Here is a 7,445-nt window from a genome sequence, read left to right on the forward strand (position 1 = left end):
GAATAAAATATCACTGCTTACTTATATGAAGTAAGGAATTATATTGGCAAATGAGTGAAATATGACATTAAGAAGGGTGACAGGAACAATAGAAGGGGAAACAGATTTTCCTAAGGTGTTGGTCAAATAAATGATAATGGATAATTTGATATGGGATCACATGGAGCAGATTTAGGGGTTCAATAATCATTGTGAGGTTTAAAGAGGATATGATCTGAAGGGTAATCAATTAAACATAATCATTGTATACTCGAGGAATTTTGAGTGGTTTTATGGATTAGTTATGAGGAATTAGATTGATACAAACGATTATTGATGAGTTAGGACTGGGGATATCTGTATCATGTTTTGTGTGTACTTACCATCTTTAGATTACTGATGGCAATTGAAGGTTAACAAAATGTATAATTTCTCTTCCAGGAGAAAGAGATTCGCTTATCTCATTGGAATGTTGCCCAGGGATAGGGGGAGCAGTTTAGTGGAGTTAGGCAGTATTTAGGTCGTAAAAGTGAGCTACCAAATTAAGTGGGGCCTGGCTATTTTTGGTTGTTGTTTTTCAATTGGGTTTTTCAAATAAAAAACAACACACATAGTATGATGTTTATAAAGGGTTGTTATTTAAATTTTAGGGGGTTTTCAACAGGTCAAAGGTGATAAGTCTTAAAGGAGCACACACAGTGAATTTTATGGAGTTTTTCGGTTTTGACTGAGTTTAGGGTATACATGATTTCTTATGAGAATAAATGTCATGAGGACTTAATAAACACTTGGGATAAGTAACATTTATGAAATATTTAGAACTCTGTTTTGACTTTCTGGTGTTAATTAATCATCCACACTGGTAAATTCTAAAGGCATGAGAGGAGGACTTTAAGATAGTTTATTTTACCAAGTTGAGGGTAATTTATAGTACTGTGAAAAGTGTGAAGAAATTTATAATTTAGTAATAATATGTATGATTCGAACCATAAAATAACAGAAGAGAGAGAGAGCTTTCCCTGAATGAGGGATACCTGTTGCTAGTAAATTGTACTAATCTTGGATTACTTTTACGGGATAGAAGTAAGTTGAGGTATTATCAAATGTTGTCAGCAGGGTTAAAACACTTCTCTGGTCCCAGTCAGCTGTCAAAATAGGAAGTTTCGATAGATAGAGATCTACTTATAGAGAGCTACAGTAGGGCCCCAATTAAGGAAGTTCACAGATGGGTGAAGCAAGGCGCAGTAAATAAGGAAGGAATATGGGTCAAAGACAGTTACCAATTCTCCCGAAATTACTGTTTAGATATGCTGCAATATTGACACATGGGCAGAGACATGTGTCAACGGGAGGGATGGATGGTAGAGCAGATTAGACAACACTTTGTTGCATATGGGATTACAAATTATTTAAACAAACAAAAATATAAACTTTTGTTCAAGATGTGTTATCTGTGCTCAAAATAATCACCAGGGCAGACAAAGGGCACCTCAGGGTGAGTATCCTCCGGCTAAGTACCCCTTCCAGCAATTGGAAATGGATTTTATAGAGTTATCACGGAGTGAAGGGAAGACATTTAGAGTAACCCCAGATAAAGATGGTTATCCCCCTTTGAGAAAGTGTTTGGAAGACCTTACAGAATGCCACAGTTGGCAGGACCAGAACAGGCAGACATAGAACTAGAGAATACACTAGCAGAACACATGAGAAAATTGTTCGTTAACCGTATGTCTAAGAATTTGTGTCCTACAGGAGAATTAAAGGAGAAGGTGATTCATAGTATATAACCTGGAGACTGGGTGTGGATCCAATCATTGAGGAAAAAGGATTGAAAGCAGCTACGCTGGGAGGGACCATACCAAGTCCTATTGGTAACTGCCTTCGCTATAAGAATAGCTGAGAGAGCCACTTGGGTCCACGTTACCCACTGCAAAAAGGTAGGCCCACATACCAACACCGTTGAACACACACAGAGTTAAAGAGAAGAACTGACCCACTAGGGTTCGGGGGTAAACTCTGTTAACGAAGAATCCCTACCACGACCTTTCATCACTGTGGGGTGTTTATAGAGGTGTGGGTATGGGGAAGTACCAGGCATGTGGGTCAGGGACAGGATTGGGATGGCGGTTTTTGGGATTTTGGGGGACTCTGAGCTGCATCATCATGTTAACCATATTATGGATTACTCCAGGTCAACCTAAACAGGGAAATGATGCACTGATTCGATCTCGTAGAAATACTGAAACCAAGAAAGACTATTGGGGGAATGATTATTTTAATAGTTAAAGTCAGTTTAGGACAAGATGGGGGATTCAAGATACCATTTGACTTATCCCATGAAGAGATAGGAGGTTTTGGGGGCTTTGGTAAGAAGGGGGCGTGTACAAGAAAGTTAGGTCCTAGAAGGTATGGTAAATACATTTGCACTGGGGAATGTCCTTGGGCAAGGGTGTTTAAACATACCTGGGGAACATACTATGAGAATGGAATGGACGCAGTACACCGTTGGGGAATTAAACAAACCCATGATAAATGTAAAACGGAACTGGTGATAACGGTAAAGTCAATTATGCAAGATGACATAGCAAGGAACTATTGGGCCTGTGTTGATGAATCTTCCACCTCCGAGACAGATCAGTAGGTAGATCCAATGTTATCACCAGAGGTATCAATAAATAGTCTAATACCCCTTGGAAGGCCCTCAGTAGGAATCCTAAATAGCACTAAACCACCAAGGGTAGAATATTTCCTCTTGCAGGAAATGAACCAAGGAGAAGTAGAAGGAATTTCAAATGAGAACTTCTGGGTAAGGTGGATGAACTACACAGCTAGGGCGTTGGGTCAAACTAATTGTTATGCCTGTTCAACAGGTAGGCCAACCCTTGTAACTGCACCTATGCCTCAGACCATGTTCTCTTGTGTGATAGATTTGGGATCAAACCAAACCTCACCTAATTGTTCCGATATTAAAATAACCACTCTTAAAAAGGATAATACTAAGGCACCCCAATTCACCATGAACCCCAGAGATTATCAATGTTATAGACACCAAAGTAATGCGAATCACAGATCAAATTGGAGAAGGGTTTACAACAACGTTTTTCTGGTGGGTTACAATTGATAAAAATGTTGACTGGATTAATTACATCTACAAAGGTTTGTTAATTAGACAAGGGATGCAGTGAAGAGAATCTCAGGCCAACTATCCGCCACCTCACTCATGACCTGCAGAATAGTTTGGTTCTCTAAATGCTTTTAGCAGAGAAGGGCGGATTTGCAAGATGGTGGGAGGTCATTGTTGTATGTTTATCCCCAACAATACAGCCCCAGATGGTACAGTAACTAGAGCACTGGCAGGTCTCACTGCATTAAGTAAAGAATGGGCTGAGAACTGGGGGATGAATACATCAATGACTGGTTGGTTTGATAACATGTTTGGTAAATGGAAAACTATTGTTGTAACTATTCTGGGTGCAGCTATAGCTTCTATGGGTATACTTGTTCTTTGTGGATGTTGTCTTATTCCCTGTGTCCGAGGGTTGGTGAGCAAGGCGTTGGAGAATGCAGTTTCCCAACAAATGGTGAGATACGGCCCAATCCCGGACTCCGACCTAAGGAATGAAGAATATGACCCACCAGGCTTGGTGGAGGACGACAACTATTCAGATAGTTTGAGACTGGATGTTTTCCTAGAACTATAAATCTCTAGTTTAAAAGTAATTGTAATGATTTTCTGTGTATTAAAGTGAGGATAATTTAGTCAAAGGGTGGATTGATATAGGAATTAAAATATATACAGGTTAAAAGTAATGACTAAATGTTCCACCCTTAAATATAGTTGTGAAATGTTCTTGTTTTAAGTATGATTAGTACTTTCTTAGTAGTGACTAATTATTACACTCTGAGACTGTGTGAGATGTGTTAGAATCTACTACCTGGTAATGTGTGAGTGTAGGACCGGTAAAGATTATGACATTGTGCTACTATTTAGCAATGTGAGTAAGAGTTAGGCCAGACAACAAAGGACAAGGAGAACTGTCTACAGGCAACTGAGAAACCAAGATAACTGAGGAATTTAGGGAGGAGAGAAACTGTTAGGCTTGTGTGTGTTTGTGTGTGTGTGTGTGTGTGTGTGTGTGTGTGTGTGTGTGTGTGTGTGTGTGTGTGTGTGTGTGTGTGTGTGTGTGTGTGTGTGTGTGTGTGTGTGTGTGTGTGTGTGTGTGTGTGTGTGTGTGTGTGTATGTGTGTGTGTGTGTGTGTGTGAACTGATGGTCAGAAGAGCAATTATAAAGTGGAAAACTACAGCCTGCCTACAGAGGGGAGGGATTTTTTCTCTGACGTGTGCATATACAAATATTGTACGACCATTTTGTTTTAGAACGTTCTCATAAATAAACCCTGATGATTGTATGCTGGGCTGCTTGGTCTGATTATTAGAGATTTACAACCTCTGGGATACAGACTGAGTAATAAGTTCATTTTTCAAACATTGGGATAGAAATTCTCATAACACAATCACTGCATTCTTATTGGCAGACTAAATAGCCTTGGTTTCTCATCTGACTGCCTCGCCTGGTTCACCAACTACTTTTCAGATAGAGTTCAATGTGTCAAATCGGAGGGCCTGTTGTCTGGACCTCTGGCAGTCTCTATGGGGGTGCCACAGGGTTCAATTCTCGGGCCGACTCTATTCTCTGTGTATATCAATGATGTCGTTCTTGCTGCTGGTGACTCTCAGATCCACCTCTACGCAGACGACACCATTTTGTATACATCTGGCCCTTCATTGGACACTGTGTTAACAAACCTCCAAACGAGCTTCAATGCCATACAACACTCCTTCTGTGGCCTCCAACTGCTCTTAAACGCTAGTAAAACTAAATGCATGCTCTTCAACCAAACGCTGCTTGCACCCGCCCGCCCGACTAGAATCACTACTCTCGGCGGGTCTGACTTAGAATATGTGGACAACTACAAATACCTAGGTGTCTGGTTAGACCGTAAACGCTCCTTCCAGACTCACATTAAGCATCTCCAATCCAAAGTTAAATCTAGAATCAGCTTCCTGTTTCACAACAAAGCCTCCTTCACTCATGCTGTTAAACATGCCCTCGTAAAACTGACTATCCTACCGATCGTTGACTTTGGCGATGTCATTTACAAAATAGCTTCCAACACTCAACTCAGCAAATTGGATGTAGTCTATCACAGTGCCATCCGTTTTGTCACAAAAGCCCCATATACTACCCACCATTGTGACCTGTACGCTCTCGTTGGCTGGCCCTCACTACATATTCGTTGCCAAACCCACTGGCTCCAGGTCATCTATAAATCACTTCTAGGCAAATCCCCGCCTTATCTTAGCTCATTGGTCACCATAGCAACACCCACCCGTAGTATGCTTTCCAGCAGGTATATCTCACTGGTCATCCCCAAAGCCAACACCTCCTTTGGCCGCCATTCCTTCCAGTTCTCTTCTGCAAATGACTGGAACGAACTACAAAAATCTCTGAAGCTGGAGACACTTATCTCCCTCATTAACTTTAAGCATCAGTTGTCAGAGCAGCTTACCGATCTCTGTACCTATACACAGCCCATCTGTAATTACCCCACCCAACTACCTCATCCCCATATTGTTATTTACATTGTTATTTATTTTGCTCATTTGCACCCCAGTATCTCTATTTGCACATCATAATAATAATAATAATATGCCATTTAGCAGACGCTTTTATCCAAAGCGACTTACAGTCATACGTGCATACATTTTTTGTGTATGGGTGGTCCCGGGGATCGAACCCACTACCTTGGCGTTACAAGCGCCGTGCTCTACCAGCTTGTAACTGCACCTATGGACCACAATCATCTTCTGCACATCTATCACTCCAGTGTTAATACTAAATTGTAATTATTTTGCACTATGGCCTATTTATTGCCTTACCTCCATAACTTACTACATTTGCACACACTGTATATAGATTTTCTATTGTGTTATTGACTGTACGTTTTTGTTTATTCCATATGTAACTCTGTGTTGTTGTTTTTATCACACTGCTTTGCTTTATCTTGGCCAGGTCGCAGTTGTAAATGAGAACTTGTTCTCAACTGGCTTACCTGGTTAAATAAAGGTGAAATAAAATAAAATCACTGACATGATTTGACCTAGTTTTCCCCCCGAGTTCCCAGTTGTCTTGAAAGCACCATGACCATCAGATTCAGGTACCATCAGTCCAGTAAAATAAATCATCAATAATACATTATTTAAATGTATGCTCAGCTGTGCCTTGCAAGTGCTCACCAACTGATCTATTTTGTTGTCAAAGCTCGAGTTTTGAAGTATAATATGGTCTGAGAAGAACAATATTGGCAGGCCAGCCATTTAACCAACATGCTGTGATAATGTATTAGGCCTACTGCACAATCCTCATTCCTACAGAACATTTTTTATTATGTTAATGTAGAACTATTTTAGTCATGTTTAAAAACAAATCTGAGTGGTAGACCTCGGCTAGCTTTTTGACTTCGAAAGTGATCTTGACTCAGAAAAGGTTGGTGACCACTGATCTAAGATAACTCAAGAAATGCCGAGGAGATCTTAGCCGCGCAATTTGACATCTAACTAAGATGTTTGGTGCAGTATTTCTCAAGTGAAAAAATGTGCATGAAAACTAGTAGTCTCTTTGAAAGACAACAAACACTTAATTGAAGAATCCCTACTGGTGACCAATCACCAACGAAGGGGCGTAGACTTCGGCTACCGTCTTCAGCTTGCCTCTAGAAAAAATGCATTGTGCTCGAACAACCGAAAAAACCCTTGCCTAAACCCAACACGAACAAAAACGGCACAAAATATTGTCATAATATATGCACGAACTGTTCCGGATGGGAAGCGTGCGGAGTCACTCACAGTACTCTGTATTAAAGCTGTTGCCCAGCACAAGAGATCCATTTAAGTTTTGCAGACTAATTCCAATAACATGTATTTGTATTTTATGAAAAGTGTATTTCTTTAAATATAGCCTACACAGCTTTCAACATACCAGCATTTGTGTAAACTTTCAAAATAAATGCTAATACGTCAAATGAAACATACATTTTTTCAAAGGTGGTTGCAATGCTGTGAAAAACAGTTGTACTGCACTAGAGTGCATAAAAACATCGATATTCCTAGTTTATCATGTCTGTGTATGCAAGTGTGCTGCTAGCATAATATTATGCTGCTAGGAGAACGTTAATCATCCAACGACTGTACGTTTGCTGCGTTCTTGTGCTATTCGGAAATGTCTGACTTGCTAACTGGTGAACGCGGGACGTGTAATACTACAACCTAGTAGCAAGTCGGACATTTCCGAGTTTCCTAGTTCCGGCTGGCACGTCAACGCGGTAATAGAGTTTGCCAGTTTGTAGTCCTACAACCCGGAAATTAGTCACCTCTGGCTCGCCATCCCTATGGGGAAAATTAATGG

Source organism: Coregonus lavaretus, assembly GCF_964263955.1.
Source record: "Coregonus lavaretus genome assembly, chromosome: 9".
Taxonomy (NCBI): Eukaryota; Metazoa; Chordata; class Actinopteri; order Salmoniformes; family Salmonidae; genus Coregonus; species Coregonus lavaretus.